General features: G+C 40.9%; 1 protein-coding gene across 12 annotated transcripts in view; it reads left to right on the top strand.

Moving 5' to 3' along the window:
- The window catches only part of CUNH2orf76 (chromosome unknown C2orf76 homolog), a 70511-nt gene that overhangs the window by 12141 nt on the left and 36137 nt on the right, over positions 1 to 22233 (top strand). For 5 of the 12 annotated variants that reach the window (XM_006169549.3, XM_027768695.1, XM_006169552.2 and 2 more), the window contains exon 2: positions 2543 to 2611. The exons of 3 other annotated variants lie outside the window; for them this stretch is intronic. The gene's annotated coding sequence lies outside the window, so the exon portion shown is untranslated. Of the gene's footprint in view, positions 1 to 567; positions 683 to 1906; positions 1927 to 2542; positions 2612 to 3903; positions 3954 to 22233 lie in introns of those variants that run through there. 4 more of the 12 variants (XM_027768694.1, XM_006169550.3, XM_006169556.3 and 1 more) reach the window with 3 other exon arrangements.

The raw sequence follows: 22233 nt of genomic DNA, 5'->3' as shown, positions 1-22233 counted from the left end.
TACATAGAGTACACATAAAATAGTGAGTCAGTTAATTTTAAAGGAAACTTCCTTAGTAACCAAGGGTGGTCTTTGTGGCGAGTTTGCTGTCAGTACCTGAGGACTTGCTGGTGTTTTCTGAAACACCTACAGGTCTCTTATGACAATCCCTGAGGTTTTTCTTTTTCTTTTTTTTTTTTGGAGAGGTTTTTGCTATAGGGCTTATGCGCTCGCCTGACAGACAGAGAGAGAGAGAGACAGAAAGTGAGAAATCACCCCCCCACACACCAGGAGGGATGGCCATGCCACAATCCCTTCTCCTCCATTCTCTTCTCGGGATCTTGGGAACACACACACACGTGCCTGGCATGAGTTTTAAGCCACCTGGTCCGGGACCCTAACCGCGGTCGACTACATGGGAGTCCAGCCACATAGCCATTACGCTAACTGCTGATCCCATATCCCTGAGGTTTAAATACCAGTGTTTTTATGGGGGGGGGTGCAAATTAATACTGACATCCACAAAAATGTCAGAGGCCTGGGGTTGCCCATGGTGCCCTGGACACAAGTGTTCTTTCCATTTTACAGGTGGACTCTGCATCACTGGAGGACACAGGTCATTTTGACCAGCTCATAGGCCTTAGGGCTTTCACCTGGCTTCACATCATTGCATTCAGCCTTTGTTTTGGAGCAACTGCCTGAGGTCACTGAGTCCAATCTGTTGTGTTTGCTTATGTTACCAACTGAGTGGCATTTGCCTGTCTCATGAATGACTCAGCTGGGGGGATAGGTGGGAAAGATAGTTGGAAGTGTTGACAGGTGTTTTGCATGGGAGGCTAGGATAGATGTTTATGATAGACTTCTGATTCTCATAGACTTATTGGTGATGGTGATCAAATTGAGGTAAGAGACATCTGCCAGGGGTAGGCTAATTCAGATGCCAGTTAAATTTAAGATGCTCTTTTCAGTGGAGTACTATTCAGCCTTAAAAAGAAGGGAATCCTGCCATGTGTGACAACATGGATAAACCTGGAGGACACTATGCTAAATAAAATAAGCCAGGCATAGAAAGACAAAAACTGTCTGATTTAGCTTAATCTGTGGAATATAAAATGTAAAACTTGGGCCAGCATGCAATGTGGAGGTTAAGGCACTGGATCCCACATGGTTGACTCTGAGATTCAAGTCCCGGACGTGGTGGCTTAAAAATCATGCTGGGCATGTGTGTGTGCTTTCCAAAAATCCTAAGAGGAGAATGGAGAATAAGGGATTGTAGCATGGCATCCTCCCTGGGGAGTGATTTCTCACTTTCTCTCCCAGTGTCTCTCTGTCTCTGGTGAGTACACTTGCCCTATAGCGAAAACAAAAAAATAAAAAGTCAAACTCTTAGAAACTGCATAAAATGGTGGTTGCCAGGCATTGGGAGTGGGAGAAATGGGGAAATATTAGTCAAAAGGGACTAACTTACAGTTATAGGGTGAATAAGTTCTGGAGCTCTTACTGTACTACATGGTGGCTATAGTTAATGATGTATGCTTGAAATTTGCTAAGAACAGATTTTCATGTGATCTCACTACACACTGCAAAAGATAACTGAAGTGATAGATGTTGAATAATTTGAAATGGTAATCATTTCACAATGTGATGTGTATCAAAATATCATATTGTACACTTTGAGTATTAACCATTATCATGTTACACAACAGAAATGCCTGACACTGGGTGATTTGTAAAGAATGGAGGTTTATCTGGGTCACAGTTTTGGTATCTGGAAAATCCAATGGCATGGGGCTAGCATCTGGCCAGTCTCTAGTGCTGTGTCACATCATGGCCAACAGAATCAGGGCATTCGGCATGCACATGAGGGATGGTGAACAGAATTCTGGACTTTCTCTGATTGTCTTTACGTGCTCCCAACCAGTGGGATGGTGCCTGCCCACACTGAAGGTGGGTCTTCCTTTCTCAGTCTACTCTTTTTCACAGAGTAAGAATTCACTCCTCCTTTTGCTACACTATTCATGAGGGTTGTGCCCCAGTGGTCATTACCGACTAGGCCTCACCTCTTAAGGGTCTTACCACTTCCCCAGCACTATTCCTTTAGGGACCAAATTCTCACACATGAACTCTAGGGAGGACAAACCATTATCTAATTTTTATATATCAGTTGTATCTCAATAAAGCTGAAAAAAATGTAAGGTGTTCACAACAGTTTGGCAGAACCTTTCAAGGTTGTTTTGCTCTGTGAAGACTGCTCCAGGGGCAGTTCTAAAAGGCAAAAGGCAATAATGAATTATCTTCCCTTTCTCTACATCTCAGGGTATAAATTGTTCTCTCTTCCTGTCCTGTGGTTTGAATGTATCCCTTAACATTTCATATGTTATAAACTTAAACTCCAGTACAGGTGTGAGAGGTTAGACTCTCAGAGGTGATTAGGTCACCTCTTGAATACATTATTGTTATTCGGGAGTGAGTAGTTGCCACAGAAGTGAGATTCTGATCAAAAGGTGAACTTGGCCTCCTTCCTCTTATGTGTATTCTCTTGCCCTTCTACTTTCCACCATAGGATGATGCAGTAAGAAAGCCCTTGACATATATGAGCCACTTGACCTTGGACTTCTGAGCCTACAGAACTGTAAGAAATAAATCTGTTCTTTATAAATTACATAGTCTTAGCTATTCTACATAGCAGCATAAAATAGACTAAGATATTTTTTAGATACCAAGGTTGTTTCTCTCTGTGTATTTCCACAAAATCTTTATATCTCACTCCATTAGCTATAACTTAACCTTTTTCCTATTGAACTCTATTTCCTGGAAGCATTTTTTATAATACTTACAAATACCATTTATGTCCCCCACTTTAGCCTACAGTGTTCTCAAGTTAGTGGTCATTATCCTTGGGATTAAAGAATTATGTCAGTTCAATAAGAGAATCCAGATGACCAAACCAGAATTAAGTTCAGATCCCTTAGGCCCCGCTTTTGGCCAGCTACCATGTGGAGAGTGTACGTGGCAGGCCTGGTCTTCTGTAGGAGAAAGAAAAGGGAATACACAGGAATGGTCAGGGTGGGATCCTAGAATTTCAAGTTGGCCTGTATAACTCTGTCCATCTCTTTCTGATGGTAACCTAGGAAACTGCTAAGAGAGGATAGTCCCCTTTTTGGGAACAGTAACATTCCTTGAGTAAACTGCCTTACTGTGGTTTTATGAATTAGAAGGAGATGAGTGAGGGACATAGAGGGAGAAATCTTTTTGAGTTGAGTTTTTAGAAGGCTCTTCCAGTGTTTAGTAATACCAGGTGCTTGTGGATGGTAGGACGGCATGGAAGGCCTCCTTCAAACCTTAGAAGACCATGACTTTTAGCCCATTGTTGAATAGTCTTGGTATAAAAAGTGCACTGTTGTCAGACTACAAATAGTCCCTGAAGTCAGACACATGATAACTTTCATTTCAAGGGTCACGTAGTGTGGCCAGAGTCTGTAATTAGACTAGATTATCGATGCTGTAATCTGAAAAAATGTCAGTGGGAGTGTGTGGTTCTGAGAGGAAGTGAAATGTTGAATGTAATCAAATCTTCCAGGGCTAGAGTAGAGTCCTAAAATCTTGAATACTACTGAACTCTGTATATACTATGTTTTTTCCTATGTATACATACCATAAAGTTTAATTTATAAACTAGGGACAGTGAAATGCCAACAGCAACTACCATATTGAGTAAAATAGAGGTTACTTGAACTTAAGCACTGCGATACCACTACATTCGATCTGATAACCAAGATGGCTACCAAGTGACTAGTGGGTAGGTGCCATATTCTAGGGTCATGGAAAATGTGTATTATGAAAAAACTATGCTTGGATTTCAAATTTTCTTTGTATCATAATTAACTTGTACTTTCACTTCATTTTCCCATGTACTTCCTGAAGCTCCCCCATAAAATTTATGGATATGCTGGACACTGGGATTCGTTTCTCAGGTAGAACAGCATGATGTTTTATTATGTTACTCAGAATGCTGCACAGTTTAAAAACTTGTGAATTATTTATTTCTGAAATACGACTGTGGTTTGGCCTGGCCAGGCTGGCACATCACAGAACCACCGGAGCCTACAGTGTTCTCAGTACTGTCTCTAGTAGCCAGATAATCTAACAAAGTAAGAGACTTCTCTTTTAGTGGTGGGAAGTTGAAGAGACAGCCATTTTTCCTTGATGGCCAAAGGGACTGGGCATTGTGAATCCACCTATGTATGGTCCCAATAAACTTTACTTCGTGATTAGCCTCTGAATTCTGCTGGTGGTGGTGTGATCAGAGAGCACACAGGACCACTGAGACAAGGCTTTGATTTGCCAACCAAGAGGACATCCTTTTTTTTTTTTTTTTAATTTTAGGTTTTTGCCATAGGGTGTGTGTGCTTGCTGGAGAGAGAGACAGAGAGAGACAGAGAGGGAAAATGAGAAATCACCTCCCAGGATGGATGACCATGCTGCAATCCCTTCTCCATTCTCTTTTCAAGTTTTAGGCATGCATGCACATGCGCCCAGTGTGGTTTTCAAGGTTCCTGGTGTGGAACGTGAACCATGGTCAACCACGTAGGAACCCAGCCACCATGCCACCTGCTGCCCCCTAGGACATCATTTTATGTAAAGAAAGCTTGTGGTATCAGAGGGTGGGGACAATTGTGTTAAATCTTGATTCTCCCATCGGTGACAAATGCCAGGGAATCTTAATTAACGTCACTTTCTACTCTACATACAGATGTAGAATCAACAATAGTACATTGAACTGGCACAAAGACCCCATCCACTGGTCCTGTTAGTTTCCCTCTCTCACAATGAATCCTGTCCAAACGCTATTAGCTGAATCCAAGTGCTCCCTTTCTCAGGGCCAGGTAGGATGGTGACTTGGGATCCCATATAGCCACAAACACAGTTGAGTCCCCTCCCTGAAGTTCTCCAACACATGGGGGTGCTTGAGGCCTTTAGTTCCTCTTTTTTTTTTGGGAGAGGTTTTCGCTATAGAGCGCGTGCATTCGCCAGACAAAGACATAGAGACAGAAAGCGAGAAATCACCCCCCAGGGTGGATGGTCACGCCACAATCCTTGTCCTCCATTCTCCTCTCGGGATCTTGGGCACGCACGCACACGCGCCTGGCGTGAGTTTTAAGCCACCAGGTCCAGGACGCGAACCGCGGTCAACTACGTGGGCGTCCAGTGACATAGCCATTACGCTAACTGCTGGTTCCCGAGGCCTTTAGTTCCTCTTAAGGACGGGCACTTTGGCCACCCCTGATTGTCTTTCTTCTTAAAGCAGGTATTAGGGATATGCAAAAGTCCCAGAGTCGTCCCCATCTCTGCCCGAGGAAGACAGGCTCTGTGCCAGTAAGCAAAGCACATTTACATTATTTCAAGTGGCCTGGTAACTACTCATGTCCCAACCTAGTGAGATTTTTCTTTTCTTTCTTTCTTTCCCTTGGAAGATTTTTGCTATAGGGTGCTTGTGTTCGTCAGAGAGACACAAATGAGAAATCATCCCACAGGGGAGATGGCCACACCACAATCCCTTCTCCATTCTTTTTTGGGGATTTTGAGCACACACGCACATGTGCCCAGCATGAGCTTTAAGCCACTGGGTCTGGAACTTGAACTGTGGTTGACTACATGGGAGTCTAGCAATGCAACCATTATGCCAACTGCTGGTCCCCACATTTTTCTATATTTTCATTACTGACATCATTTGTTTCCACTTTGGGGACCCCTGTATTCAACAGGTGCAGCCATATTGCCACTCTTCTGGTGCCCTGGGGCTGTTATGATAATGTCTTCCTACCACCCAGAGGAGAGTGGGCAGTTTGTTTCAGTCCTGCCTCTTGCTGCTCACCCTCTACATTAATTAACCCTTATGACCCTTACCCACCACTTGGCCAGGACATTTGCTACTGGGTCCTAGGCATTGTCTCACAAGTCTTTATCTTTTTCTGTCCCAGAAAACCATGTCTGCTGGCATCCCATCCTTGTCACCAACATCTGTCAAGAGCTTATAGAAGTCTGAGATTTTATCGTATGTACAAGTTGGCAAGTCAGCCTGGTGCAGTTTACTGGAACCTGGGTTAGAGACAAAGGACTATATTACTCGTGGCACAGCCAACAGCATGAACTTGTTAAGAGAAAAAACTTTAGGCAAGTTAAATTTGACAGTTTATATGCGAAAAGAATGATTCATGAAATAGGCAGCACTCAGAACCAGAAGGGGTTCTGAGGGCTCCACTCTAGAGGGTGATCAGTGAGCTTTTAAATAGGCAGCGCAAGAATCAAAGTCAAGAAATGACCTGACTGGCTGTAGCTAGGCATTTGCTTCTTTGGATATTGTGTAATGTGGCCTTTGGCTTATTTAGATATGATATGGGGGGAGGTCCCTAGTTGTATAACCTGGTGGTAGTTGGATGTTTGTGATAGGCTGAGTCTCATTGTTTTTTTACTTATGAGAAATATTTCAAAGTTAAGTTCCAGTTTGCTGAGATTATAACCCTGGTTGCAGAGATGACCTCAGACTCATGGCTCTCTTCTCATTTGCTTTAAGAAGCCCCATGTTTATATGATTACTCTTGCCGCCCAATTGCTGCAGGGCCAGTGTGGAGGAGCTCTGGTGGCTGCTGCTCACACTGTGGGTCTGTGCGATACTCTTGAGCCCAGAGTTTAGGTAATTCACAGTCCCCCCCCCCCCCCCCACCATGAAGTGCCGCAAGCAAACCTGCCTACCTTACCCTGGAGGGAGGTCCTGTCTTTATACCACTAGACAGTAAACAAGCCGTCTTTTGTTCTGGTTGGAGATACTGTCTCTGTCTCCCCAGTTTGTTCACTAAACACATCTTATTATAGAAAAAACAGTTTAAAACAAAAGCAGTCAGCGCCTCTGCTCATAAGATGTATGAAGTGCGAGAGAACCATGGAAAAGTATCTCCCAATGCTAGAAGGATTAACACTCCCACTGGTGATTGTGATTCAAAATAATCAGAATTTACATTCAGCATACCTTGTTTCAGAAGGAAAGCATATGACAAGTTTTTTTTTTCTTTTTTTAAGAGTTTTTTTTTTTTCTTCTCCCTGGATCTTGGGCGTGTACACACATGTGCCTGGCATGATTTTGAAGCCACCGGGTCTGGGACTCAAACTGTGGTCAGCCATGTGGGAGTCCAGCAATGCAACTGCTATGCCATCTGCTGGTCCCCATTTTTTTGCTTGATCTTTATGTCTCTGATCCTTTGGGGGGAAAATTAATTTTCCTGGATATTTTCCTGGGAGTCTTACATAGTTTGAGCAGAGAAAAATTACAGTTTTGTGTATTTGCCCCAAATGAAGGTCACGATGGCAGGTGATCATTGAACATGTTGATTTGTCAGTGGGTGTGGTATTCTAGGGTTTATTTATTTAGATTTGGTTATGATTCTTCCTCAGGAAGGCCAGCTGTTAATGTCTTTGAGCAATAATGCAGCTGCAACATGGAGAAGTGTGTCTACAGTCATCAGATCTAGCTACATTTACGTTGTACTTGCTGTGTTGTCTATATCCCGAAATGTGGAAGATTTTATTTAAGAATTTTTTTTTTTTTTTAATTTTTAAACATTTGCTGGAGGGTAATATACGCTTGCAGTGGGATGTGGGGAATGGAGAAAGTGAGAAAGTCCCATACCATGAAGCGTGGTCATATTGCTTTCCCTTCACTTCCATTTCTCCACGCTTTCGGGATTTGGGGCATGTGGGCTCGGCACATGTTTTCTCCAGTCACTGGGTCTGGGGCTTTAGCTGCGTGGGCAGCCATGTGGGATCCAGCAGCCTTAACCACTATACCTCTGGCTGGTCCAGATTTTATTTATTAATCTTTCCAAGAAATGATTGAGGTCAAAGACTCTAAAATCATTCATAAATGAATACATTAAAAATATTTTCTCTTGGAGCCAGTAGAGGGTGTAGTGAAGGTGCTGGATTCTCACATGGCCAACTGTGGTTTGAGTCCTGGATCTGGCAACTGACTTTTTCTCACTGTCTCAGTCTCTGTGTCTCTGGTGAGTGCATGTGTCCTATAGCAAATTTAAAAAATAGTAGTAATAAATAAAGTAATCTTTAAGAAAATATTTTCTGAAAAGTTATGTCAGCAAAAGATGATTAAGTTAATTTTTCCAGAATACGGCTTTGATTTATATTATGCAGCTAAACTAGAAAAAGGCCAAAAAGTTTTCAAATGTTTATTTAATTTTTACATAGTTTAGTCTATAAATGTGTATCTGATTTCATATTTTATTTAACTTTATTATTTTTTTTCCAGTTTCATCAGAGAGAGAAAGAGAGAGAGGGAAGAAGGGAGGGAGGGGGGGAGAGAGAAAAAGAGAGAGAGAGAGAGAGGGAGAAAGAAAGTGAGAAAGCAAGTCACCAGGTTCAGGACTTGAACTGCAGTTGGCCATGTGGGAGTTCAGTGCCTTTAACAACTATGCCATCTGCTGGCCCTTCTTATTTTAAAGTGTATTTTGCTTTTGAAAAAAGTTAAAGCAAATTATTATTTTTATAATAACTAATTTTGGGTATTTTATTATTACCAAGATCTATTTTTAGAAAAAAAATTTTTTTTATCCAAGAGTTAAAAAAAAATTGTGCTTTTGAAGTAGGCCAGAGTAGATTAAATTAGAATTAACATTTTGCTTTTGGTCATAGTCTTTTTTTTTTTTTTAAGTTTATTTATTTTGTTTCTTTTATGAGGTAGAGATAAAGGAATGAGGAAGAGAGACAGACACTCTCAGCAGGGTCTCCTCACACTGCAGTCCTATCTCATGTGCCCTTCTATCTAGCCAGGATCACAGGTGCATGTGCGTGTACACCCAGCGTGTTTCAGGTCAACCTGGGTTTGGGATGCTGGTTTTCTACGTGGCTTCAGCATTACAAAGTGATGTGCTACTGCATGTGCCACCACAGCTGGGCAGTCATAATCTTAAATGTAAATTGACTATGATTTGCCATCCTTATGAACATTAAACTGAAATTTTACCTTAAGTTTTTAGTTTTCCAAGGTTAAGTTCTCTATAAAGGGTGAACATTTAGGACCTACTAGCAGATGCTAGGTGCTCAGTATTTTTAAGAAGAGAAATATGAAGAACATAGGTCCTCACCCCCAGCTTTAAACTTTTATTTAAAAAATGACATATTTGAATGATACTGAGGATTATTTACTCCAAAACCATTAAGGTGCAATTTCAGAACCATTTGCATATTCAGTGTTTTTTTGTTTCGTTTTGCTTTTCTTAGGAAAATTCTCTCTTTTATACCTGGTCATCCATGCTGGTTTATTTCCACATATAAAACAACAAAGACTATTTTGGTGTCTTTTTTTTTTTTTTCTTTTTGTTGGTTCATTTATTTAGTTATTTATTTCTGAGAGAGTGTGTGTGATTGCCAGAGACAGAGAGACAGAGAGAGAAATGAGAAAGCATCCTCATTAGAATGGTCATGCTGCAATCTCTTCTCAATCTCTCCCTCCTTTTGGGATGTTGGCCATGCACACACACATGCCCGGTATGTTTCTCAACCTGCTGGGTCTGGAAGTCGAGACATGGGGTTGGCCATGTGGATTCTGCTTCCTTAACCATCAAGCCATGAAGTTGGCCTGGTTTGTTTGTTTGTTTGTTTTTATTTATTTGCTATAGAGCTTGTATGCTTACCAGAAAGAGAGACAGAAAGCAAGAAATCACCCCCCTGGGGGGATGGCCACAACGCAATCCCTTCTCCTCCATTCTCCTCTCAGTATCTTGGGCACGCACACACACGTGCCCAGCGTGAGTTTAAGCCACCAGATCCAGGACTTGAACTGAGGTCGATTACATGGGAGTCCAGTGACATAGCCATTACACTAACTGCTGGTTTATTTGTTTTGTAAAGAATGCAATGGGGGACCAGCAGGTGGCATAGCGGTTATGTCACTGGACTGCCACATATCCGACCATGGTTCAAGTCTCGGACCCGGTGGCTTGAAAATCATGCCCAGCGCATGTGTGTGTGTGTGTGTGAGATCCCAGGAGGAAAATGGAGTAGAAGGGATTTTGTCATGGCCATCCCCCCTGGGAGGTAGTTTCTCACTTTCCCTCTCACTCTCTCTCTCTTTCTCTGGTGAGCCCACATGCCCTATAGCAAAAACCTCTTTAAAAAAAAGGTGATGGACTCTGCTCTATTATGCTCATTCCTATATCTAGAGGAATATTAAGCACTTAGGGTGATTTATATCATATATAATATTATATTATGCCATCTGTATATCTGTCTTTTATGATGTGAAAAGGAAAACTTCAGACAAACTAAATTTAGCAGAGTTTATTTGAGCAAAGATTCATGAGTTTGTGTATCACCCTCAACCAGTAAAGATTCAGAAAGCTTTACACAGCAACTTGGGCAGATGGTATTTATAGACAGAAAAAGGAAGTGACATATAGAAATAGTCTGGTTACAGATTGGCGTTTGCCTTATTTGTGTGTGTCTGAGCAATTTCTAGCCTGTGATTGGCTACACCCAGTCACTTTTACAAGAATGTACTCTTGTATTCGGTTGTGGTTCGTTTACCTACTAAGGTATATTATAGTTTGCTACATATGGAGCCAGCTCTAAGTCAGATTTAATTAGACAGTGGTTAGAACCATACTCTTCGGTTAATTAACATTTTTTTCATATGGGTTAGACAAGCTTTAAAACTAATTTGATGACAGTTTTGATTTCATAATACTGAAATTTATGGAATAGGTACAATTTTATTAAATAATTCAGTTTTTCAAAACGATTCACTCTAGGAGTCTGTTGAAATTCCAGTCATATACACTACTTCTCAGAAACCTGCCCATTACATGGAGGAAGGTCAGTCAGGGCTCTCTTGTGCCCAGTAGTTATAGAATCTTTTCCATGTTAACTGCCTGAGTGCTTGAGTGCTTCCCTGCACTTAAAGCTTCTAATGGTAGCTCATTTGGATTCCATTCTTATGAAAAGGTCAACAGCACGCTTTCTTCCCATACCGAAAGGCAGATGGACTGTTGTTTTGGTAATATAGTCAGTCCTAATTATTTGCAAATTCACCTATGCTTTAAAATTTATTCATAACCCCAACAGCAATACTCAAGGCACTTTCTTGGTCATTCTCAGACATGTGCAGAGCAGTGAAAAATTTGATTCACTCAGTGGTCACCCCCCGCCCCAAGCCGAGGTCAAACAGAGCAGTGCTCTGCCTTTTTCAGCTCCCGTCTTGTAAATAAGTGTCCAATTGGTGGTCTAGTTAATGGCATGTTTTCTGTGTTTACAGACTTCTTTTTTTTGGGTGATTTCGGTGTATAAAATGGCCCCCAAGAGTGGTGCTGAAGTGCCGTCAAAGGCTGTGATGTGCCTTATGGAGAAAAAACATGTGTTATAGAAGCTTCATTCAGGCATGAGTTATAATGCCCATTGGCTGTGAATTAAATGTTAATGAATCCATAATATAAATTAAACAAGTTGTCCTTTAAAAGAAACATGCATGAAACAAGTTAATGTATTGGTCATTTGCCAAAAATGTGACCAGAAACTACAGGAACCTACCCCTGCATTTGTGCTAGGAGCAGTGGCTCAGGATTTGCAAATTCAGTGTTTACAACCAGTTTTATAGACTACAGCTCCTGAGAATAACCAGAATCAACTGGTTAGGCTTTGTTTTTGTTTTGTGGGCTGCTAGAGATCAGTCTGAAGTCAGTGATCAAGTACTTTGCAGTGCATGTTTTATGCTTATTGTCATGCTAGGCTCTGAGCTTTTATATGCCCCGTCGTCCTTTTTTACCTTGAGCTGCCTCTGCTGGTTTCCAGTTCTCCAGCTTGGTACTCTACCTTGGGGAGAGAAGTCAGTTTGGGAGTTCCTGGGTGGGTCAGGGAGCCTGGCAGCAGCTTATCCTGACTTCTGATTGCCATATATTCACCACAAGCTCAGAGGGCTGGAGGCTGAAGCCCCCTCTCAGCTGTAGGGGCACAAAAAGCTCTCTTCCCTCTTCACTGTGCTGGAGCCTGGTCTAAAAGTGCTGACCTGTGTGGACCAGAGAATTCTAGTCTGACATCAGTAGGCCAGCTGCCTTGATGCAGTGCTTACTGGCCAGCCAACTGGGAGCTCTATTGAGCTCCCTCCATGGGATTTGGATTTGCTTTGTTTACTTGTCTGTCTGTTGATGAGAGTTTTGCTTTGCTTTGGATATGGAATTTTCTTTATTGTCCCAAACCAGCAGGGTAAGGCACCAGCCAGAACAGGTTTTTGTAGGTAGGGAGGTTTATAGACCTTCCTAAAGCCCTGGGCACTCTTACTGTTCAAAGCCTCACCCTATGCCATATAAGATGTATTGGAATATCCCCATAACATACATAAATCCAGCTTATATGTAATTATGGATAGAAATGAGTTTTCATTGCAATATGTTTTATAGATATTAAATATTCATTTTTTTCTTTAATTGAAAATTATTTAATTTTATTTAATATTATTATTTTTAATTTACTATAGGGCACAAGTACTCACCAGAGAGGATGTTGGCCATGCACACACACATGCCCGGTATGTTTCTCAACCTGCTGGGTCTGGAAGTCGAGACATGGGGTTGGCCATGTGGATTCTGCTTCCTTAACCATCAAGCCATGAAGTTGGCCTGGTTTGTTTGTTTGTTTGTTTTTATTTATTTGCTATAGAGCTTGTATGCTTACCAGAAAGAGAGACAGAAAGCAAGAAATCACCCCCCTGGGGGGATGGCCACAACGCAATCCCTTCTCCTCCATTCTCCTCTCAGTATCTTGGGCACGCACACACACGTGCCCAGCGTGAGTTTAAGCCACCAGATCCAGGACTTGAACTGAGGTCGATTACATGGGAGTCCAGTGACATAGCCATTACACTAACTGCTGGTTTATTTGTTTTGTAAAGAATGCAATGGGGGACCAGCAGGTGGCATAGCGGTTATGTCACTGGACTGCCACATATCCGACCATGGTTCAAGTCCCGGACCCGGTGGCTTGAAAATCATGCCCAGCGCATGTGTGTGTGTGTGTGTCTGAGATCCCAGGAGGAAAATGGAGTAGAAGGGATTTTGTCATGGCCATCCCCCCTGGGAGGTAGTTTCTCACTTTCCCTCTCACTCTCTCTCTCTTTCTCTGGTGAGCCCACATGCCCTATAGCAAAAACCTCTTTAAAAAAAAGGTGATGGACTCTGCTCTATTATGCTCATTCCTATATCTAGAGGAATATTAAGCACTTAGGGTGATTTATATCATATATAATATTATATTATGCCATCTGTATATCTGTCTTTTATGATGTGAAAAGGAAAACTTCAGACAAACTAAATTTAGCAGAGTTTATTTGAGCAAAGATTCATGAGTTTGTGTATCACCCTCAACCAGTAAAGATTCAGAAAGCTTTACACAGCAACTTGGGCAGATGGTATTTATAGACAGAAAAAGGAAGTGACATATAGAAATAGTCTGGTTACAGATTGGCGTTTGCCTTATTTGTGTGTGTCTGAGCAATTTCTAGCCTGTGATTGGCTACACCCAGTCACTTTTACAAGAATGTACTCTTGTATTCGGTTGTGGTTCGTTTACCTACTAAGGTATATTATAGTTTGCTACATATGGAGCCAGCTCTAAGTCAGATTTAATTAGACAGTGGTTAGAACCATACTCTTCGGTTAATTAACATTTTTTTCATATGGGTTAGACAAGCTTTAAAACTAATTTGATGACAGTTTTGATTTCATAATACTGAAATTTATGGAATAGGTACAATTTTATTAAATAATTCAGTTTTTCAAAACGATTCACTCTAGGAGTCTGTTGAAATTCCAGTCATATACACTACTTCTCAGAAACCTGCCCATTACATGGAGGAAGGTCAGTCAGGGCTCTCTTGTGCCCAGTAGTTATAGAATCTTTTCCATGTTAACTGCCTGAGTGCTTGAGTGCTTCCCTGCACTTAAAGCTTCTAATGGTAGCTCATTTGGATTCCATTCTTATGAAAAGGTCAACAGCACGCTTTCTTCCCATACCGAAAGGCAGATGGACTGTTGTTTTGGTAATATAGTCAGTCCTAATTATTTGCAAATTCACCTATGCTTTAAAATTTATTCATAACCCCAACAGCAATACTCAAGGCACTTTCTTGGTCATTCTCAGACATGTGCAGAGCAGTGAAAAATTTGATTCACTCAGTGGTCACCCCCCGCCCCAAGCCGAGGTCAAACAGAGCAGTGCTCTGCCTTTTTCAGCTCCCGTCTTGTAAATAAGTGTCCAATTGGTGGTCTAGTTAATGGCATGTTTTCTGTGTTTACAGACTTCTTTTTTTTGGGTGATTTCGGTGTATAAAATGGCCCCCAAGAGTGGTGCTGAAGTGCCGTCAAAGGCTGTGATGTGCCTTATGGAGAAAAAACATGTGTTATAGAAGCTTCATTCAGGCATGAGTTATAATGCCCATTGGCTGTGAATTAAATGTTAATGAATCCATAATATAAATTAAACAAGTTGTCCTTTAAAAGAAACATGCATGAAACAAGTTAATGTATTGGTCATTTGCCAAAAATGTGACCAGAAACTACAGGAACCTACCCCTGCATTTGTGCTAGGAGCAGTGGCTCAGGATTTGCAAATTCAGTGTTTACAACCAGTTTTATAGACTACAGCTCCTGAGAATAACCAGAATCAACTGGTTAGGCTTTGTTTTTGTTTTGTGGGCTGCTAGAGATCAGTCTGAAGTCAGTGATCAAGTACTTTGCAGTGCATGTTTTATGCTTATTGTCATGCTAGGCTCTGAGCTTTTATATGCCCCGTCGTCCTTTTTTACCTTGAGCTGCCTCTGCTGGTTTCCAGTTCTCCAGCTTGGTACTCTACCTTGGGGAGAGAAGTCAGTTTGGGAGTTCCTGGGTGGGTCAGGGAGCCTGGCAGCAGCTTATCCTGACTTCTGATTGCCATATATTCACCACAAGCTCAGAGGGCTGGAGGCTGAAGCCCCCTCTCAGCTGTAGGGGCACAAAAAGCTCTCTTCCCTCTTCACTGTGCTGGAGCCTGGTCTAAAAGTGCTGACCTGTGTGGACCAGAGAATTCTAGTCTGACATCAGTAGGCCAGCTGCCTTGATGCAGTGCTTACTGGCCAGCCAACTGGGAGCTCTATTGAGCTCCCTCCATGGGATTTGGATTTGCTTTGTTTACTTGTCTGTCTGTTGATGAGAGTTTTGCTTTGCTTTGGATATGGAATTTTCTTTATTGTCCCAAACCAGCAGGGTAAGGCACCAGCCAGAACAGGTTTTTGTAGGTAGGGAGGTTTATAGACCTTCCTAAAGCCCTGGGCACTCTTACTGTTCAAAGCCTCACCCTATGCCATATAAGATGTATTGGAATATCCCCATAACATACATAAATCCAGCTTATATGTAATTATGGATAGAAATGAGTTTTCATTGCAATATGTTTTATAGATATTAAATATTCATTTTTTTCTTTAATTGAAAATTATTTAATTTTATTTAATATTATTATTTTTAATTTACTACAGGGCACAAGTACTCACCAGAGAGAGGGAGAGAGGGAGAGTGAGGGAGGGTAAGTAAGAAAGCAAGTCATCAGGTCTGGGATTCAAACCATGGTCAGCCATGTGCTAGTCCAACACCTTAACCACCATGCCACCTGAAAGCCCCCACATTTATTTTTAAAAAGCATTCATTGTCTGGAACAATGAAGTTATTTCCAGGTCTCAAACATTGGGCTCCATGTATTTAGTGCCTCACTGCAATGTCTGTGTTTTTAGAAAAAGACAAATTCCCTTTCTTTCTTTCTTTCTTTCTTTCTTTCTTTCTTTCTTTCTCTCTCTCTCTCTCTCTCTCTCTCTCTGTCTCTCTCTCTCTCTCTCTTTCTTTCTTTCTTTCTTTCTTTTTCTTTTTCTTTTTTATTTTTTTAAAGTTGAAAGACTTGGAAAGGAGGAGATACACACACACACACACACACACACCCAACACTCCCAACAGGGTCTTTATGCCAGGATCCACCTCCAACCTCAGCAAGCCTGATCACAGGCATACATGCAGCTGCCCAGCATATACAGGGAGATTTCTGGTAACAAACCGAGGACCTTCCCACGTGGATTCAGCACTACAGAGTGTGTGTTACGGTTGCACCACTGCTGCTGGCTTCAGAATTCAGGTTTTCCTCAGCCCTTTGACTGCTTATCAGTTCTGCAAACATGGCAGGTCCTCTTAGGTGCCTCATATGTCGCATAAACTCTGGGTATACGAAAATCAGCCATACTGTATTCTTTCCCTCAAGAAATTTTTGAGCCAGACTCCTTTAAATAGAGGAATTCATTAAGGGATGATCAGGTGTTGTGGCAGACCCTGTGCCCATAGCTCAACCTGGGAGGAGGAGCCGCTGCGACAGTCCTGTAGAAGGTGGTCCCTGGGCTGTGCCTTGAAGGATGCATAGTGGGACTGCAAGAGGGCAAGTGGGCGGGGCTTTGAGAGAAGCTGGGGCTGGAGAGGTGTAGCAGAGGTCTGGCCACAGTGTGTTGAGCAGGAGCTGTGCTGTCATTGTGACTGGATTGCTGAGTGAAAGAGATTGCGCTGGTGACAGACACCATCAGAGAGGCAGGGATGGGCTGTGTGGAAGGCCTCTGTGTCATCGTAGACAAGTTTGTGTGACCTGGTTCTGGTGGCTTTGATTGCTGAATGCTTTGGGCTTATTTGATATACCTCAGTGCTTATCAGGAGCGTAGCTACGTTCTAACCCTCTCAGTCCTTTCTAGTACTTGACAAGTTCTGCACTGTGTGCTTTTGTTCAGTTTCCTCCTCCCGATGGCCTTTTTAAAGAACATTTGCCATCTTCTATACCTCATCGTAGCTGATGACCTGGGAGTTAGATCCAGAGGCTTGATTCCTTCCTAAAGTTTGATTAGTTAAGTTCATTCTAAAGTTCCCCATCAATCTTTACCTGATGGTTTTAGCATGCCTTTATGACCATTTCTTGCATTTAGGGTTTTCAGAATGATGACTTTTAGAAACTTTATTTTGGGATAGTTGTAGATTCATATGTACTTGTAAGAAATGATGCAGACAGATCCCTTAGGCCCTTCACCTAGTTTCCCCTAATGGCTACATCTTCCTGAATATAGTCCAGTATTGCAACCAGGGAATTGACGCTGACATGGACCTTGTTCAGATTTCACTAGTTTTACATGCACCTGCATGTGTAGGTATGTTCATGGCTATGGCTGTGTGCATTCAGTTCTGTGCATTTTTATTGTGTGTGTAGCTAAGTGTGGGTAACCACAGTCAAGAATCAGCATTTCTATCACAAGGATCTCTCACGCTGCCTTTTCATAGTCACAGCCCCTTCTTTCCTTGTTCTCTTCCTAACTGTTGGCAATACTTTTGTTTTTCGTTTTTGGCAATACTTTGGTTATCCATTTCAATAACTCATCACCACAAGAATGACATATAAAGTGAATTAAACTTTCGAGATTGGCCTTTTTCCCTCATTCAGCTTTTCTCTTGAAATCCATCTGGATTGTTGCATGTATCAATGGTTCATTCCTTTTTATTACTGTGTAGTATTTCATGGTGAGGCTATCCCACAGTTTATTTAGACATTCATCTATTTGAGGACATTTGGATTGCTGACAGTTTTTCAGCATCACACACAAATACGCTATGAGGATTTGTAGATAGATTTTGATGTGAACATAAGCTATATTTCTTGTATAAAAGGCCTAAGAATGCTATTACTGGGTCTTATGATAAAAACATGCTTAGTTTTTAAGAAACTACCATATTCTTTTCCAGAATGGTTGTACCATTTTGTGTATAAAAAGTCAATAGTGTGAAAAGATAACTAACTTTACTTGTAACTGAAGAACTGTGTACAAAAATAGCAAGATATTAATTTTGCCATCAGACTGTAAACAATTTTTTTTAATTAAAAATGAGTCAAACCACCAACAAAGAGCAAGGGATGTAATTTCTCCATACTTTCACATTTGATAATATCTTTATTATTTTTTAAAATTTATTTTCTTTATTCATGATAGAGCTTGTGCATGCACACATGAGAGAGAGGGAGGGAGGGAGGGAGGGAGGGAGGGAGAGAGAGAGAGAGAGAGATGGAGATGAATACCCTCCATAGTGTCTGATCCACTCCTGCCTGTCTTCCAGTCTGTTGGATCTTGGACCTTTGTGTGTATGCCTGCATGTTTCAGTCTAACCAGGCCAGGGATTTGAACTGTGATGGCCATGTGAGATCTGGCTTTTCTTGTGTAGTGCATTACTCTTAGGCTGTAGAGCTGGCCCTCATATGCTTTATTTTAAATTCTTTCATTATTTTAGCGCTTTAAAACTGTAATTCTTTCATAAAGAACTTTTTCTCATCAGCTATTTGATTCTGAAATACAGTCTGTACAAGGAAAGAAAGATAAAATGTTTTTTTTCCCCTCATTTCTGTGTCCCCTACCTCCCCCACACCCTGGTAAGCCATTTCTAGGGAAAATATATCTGTTTAGCCTTGTTAGCCTTCAGAGTAACTTGTTAGCTTTTAAAAACCGTATTACGAGCTCATGAATTTTAAAAATATTTGATGTAATTATATTCTCATGGTGAATTATTAGAAGAAAAACTGTCATAACAAAGGATGGGCAAATGTAAAATTTGGATACAAGTTGCCCCACTCATTACCAAAAGAATATAAAAATATTAATTCCTCCACATCCTTGCCAGCACGAATTTGACCGGTACCCCCCCCCACCCCATAGAGCATGTGCACTTACTGGAAAGACACAGAGACAGAGAGAGGGAAAGCAAGAAGTCACCCTTCAGGGGGATGGCCACTCTGCAATCCCTTCTCCTCCATTTTCCTCTTGGGAATTTGGGCATGCACGCACATATGCCCTACATGATTCTGAAGCTGCTGGGCCCAGGACTCGAACTGTGGCCGGCCATGTGGTAGCTCAGCACCGTAACCACACTGATAAGTTTTTAATTAATTTTTTTAACAGTCTGATGATAAAATTGATATCTTGCTGTTTTCATATACAGGTGTTCAGTTAGAAGTGAAGTTGGTCAGCTTTTCACATTATTGACTTTTTAAAGCCAGTATTGGGTTGTCGGAAAGTCATGATGCATTTTTTGCATAGAAAAACACAGAAAAAAATATGTCATGAGTTTTCCGACGACCCAGTACTTTTAACCATGTGTTAATTAGAATAGGTTATTTCTTACATTTTTATATTGTTACCTCTATCAGCCTTTTCTTTGATGGTCACTGATATCTATTTGCTTAAAAAAGGCCTTATTCTTACTTGAAGATTATAAAAGTATATACCTATTTTTCTATTTTTTAAATATATTTTATAGCAAAATTTGTTGAATGTACAGTTATTTTTTCTTATAAGGAGCGAGCTAAGAATTCATCTTTTTCCTGATTGACCAGCCTTCCCAATGCTATTTGTTCATTAAAATCTCTTTTCCCCACTAATTTGAAATGCTATTGTCTTGTACTAAATTCTCTCCAATTATGATTCTATTTGTGAGCTTTCCATTATGTTCCATTGATTCTTCTGTCTATTCCTACTTCAGCATCACAGTTTACATTACTGTTGCTTGATAGTGCATTAACATTTTTGTTATTGGATTCTGTAAAGTTATGAAAATCATAGGAACTTATGCCTATGCAACTATTGCTTTATAATGTATTTTATTTTTTATAATCATTTATTTTATTTTATTTATTTATTCATTTATTTTCATTTGACCAGAGAGAGACAGAGAGAGAGAAAGAGTGAGAAAGCAAGTTGCCAGGTCTGGGACTCGAACCGTGGTTAGCCATGTGGGAGTGTCCAGCACCTTAACCACCATGCCACCTGCTGGTCCCATCTTTATAATGTATTTTAATAATTGACATTGCCAGCCTTCCTCTTCTTCTCTTATGACTTTGTCAATTAATAGATGTATTTTTACAGAGATTTTAGAAATATTTGTGTCCAGTGCCCCAAACCACCCTTTTATATTTTGATTGAAATTTTATTTGATTCATACATTAATCTAAGGAGAATTGGTTTCTTTACAACTTTGAAAACTTCATAGTTAAATACAAGGAATGTTGGGACTAGGAAATGGCATTAATGGTTATGTCACTAGATTCCCCTGTAGTCAAGTGCTGTTCAAGTCTTGGACCTGACAGCTTAAAACTTGCTGGGTGTGTGTGCATGGTGCCCAAAATCCTGAGAGGAGAATGGAGAAGAAGGGATTGCAGCGTGGCCACCACCCCACCACCCCCACCCTCATGGGGTGATTTCGCTCCTGTTTTGTCTTTGTCTCTCTGGCGAAGCATGTACCCTTTAGCAAAAATCTCTGTTAAATAAGATTTAAAAAGCATGGAATTTGGGGGACCAGCAGAAGGCATAATGGTTATGTCACTGGACTTCCACATGGGTGACCGCAGTTCAAATGCCAGAACTGGAGGCTTGAAAATCACGTTGGGTGTAATGTGCATGTGTGTCCAAGATCCTGAAAGGAGAATGGAGAAGGGATTGTGGCATGACCATCTCCTCTGGAAGGTCATTTCTTGCTTTCTCTCTGTCCCTCCCACAAGCACACATGCCCTAGGGCAAGAACCTCTCAAAAACAAAACAAAACAAAACAAAACATGGTATATCATTTTATTTCACATCTTTTTATCTTCTTTTAAACTTGATCTCTCTCTTCCTTTTTTTTTCCTTAAATAGGTTAAACTTTGTGGGAAAATGTCAGATTTTATAATCTGTAATATTAGTTTTCTAAACTGCCTCTCAGTGTACCAGCCTCTTTAAACTAAACTAACAAGCTGTATTTGTCAGGACCTTTAGGGCAAATAAGATAATGGTTTCCTTCTGATAGTAACTATTTAGTTATTAAGTATGATTACAATAGATTTCTTTTTTCTTTTTTTTTTTTTTTTTTTTTTTTTTAGGTTTTTGCCAGAAGGCACATGTGCTCACCAGAAAGACAGAGAGACAGAGAGACAGAAAGTGAGAAATCACCCCCCAGGAGGGAGGGCCACGCCGCAATCCCTTCTCCTCCATTCTCCTCTTGGAATCTGGGTTATGCATGCACATGCACCCGAAGTGAGTTTAAACCACCGGGTCCAGGACTCGAACTGTGGTCAACTACATGGGAGTCCAGCAACATAGCCATTATGCCAACTGATGGTCCCAGATTACAACAGGTTTCTAAAGAAGGTGACAATGCATTGTTGACTAAAATTAGATATTAACACAGATTTGGAATTTTAAATTGAAACTTCAACTATTTAAGTACAGCATTAGTGCAACTTTGTATTAAGTGGGAAAAAAAAACAACCAACAAACAAACAAAAACCCCACCAAACTGCAAATAGAAAACAGTTTCATAAGGGCCTGCATGTACTAACCTGCCTGGTCTTTTTTGGTTAGACCATTTACATAATTGTATCTGGGAATTTATCATCTTTGCTGCTTGTTAACTGTCTTTATACTCCCAACTTATTTTTATCTCAAGAAGAAGAATAATGATAAAAGCAACTACTGTTCATCAATATCCTACTGTATTAGGTACTGTATTCAGTGTTTAATGTATATTAATTTCTTAAATTCACTGAACAGCTTTCTAAGAATTCTTCTCATTGTACATATCACACAGTTGAAACTAAGAGGTAGAGTTGATATTTAACTAAACAAAATTTTTTTAACGAGAGGTTTTTGCCTTTGGGCTTGTGCGCTGCCAGAGAAAGAGACAGGTCCAGTGAGAGGGAAAGTGAGATGTCACTTTCTGGGGTGATGGCCACTCTACAGTCCCTTCTCCTCCTGGGATCTAGGAAATGCCTGCACATACACCTGGTATGAGTTTGAAGCCACTAGTTCTGGGACTTGAACCATGGTCAGCCACGTGGGAGTCCAGTGATGTAACCACTATGCCATCTGCTGGCCTCAGATATTTAATGTAAATCTACCTAGCTCTGAGCTCTGTGGGACCTTGGACTGTAGTAAGGGACTCCCAGCATGTGTGGGTATGTGTGTGGATGTGGCATCTGTTTGTGAGTGTGTTTGTAAAGCGTTTTTTGTTTGTTTTGGGGAAGTAAGTGGGTGTAGAGAGGAGTCAGAGCTTCAACAAACCTACTAACACTGCTTTAAACTACAAAGGCTTTTATAATGTCTCTTGCTCAAGAGCTGCTATTTATAAAATA

This window comes from Tupaia chinensis, unplaced genomic scaffold (assembly GCF_000334495.1).
Source record: "Tupaia chinensis unplaced genomic scaffold, TupChi_1.0 Scaffold147282_1, whole genome shotgun sequence".
In the NCBI taxonomy this organism is placed as follows: domain Eukaryota; kingdom Metazoa; phylum Chordata; class Mammalia; order Scandentia; family Tupaiidae; genus Tupaia; species Tupaia belangeri.
Note: the sequence above shows the minus strand (reverse complement) of the source record. Positions and strands in the feature narration are given on the sequence as shown.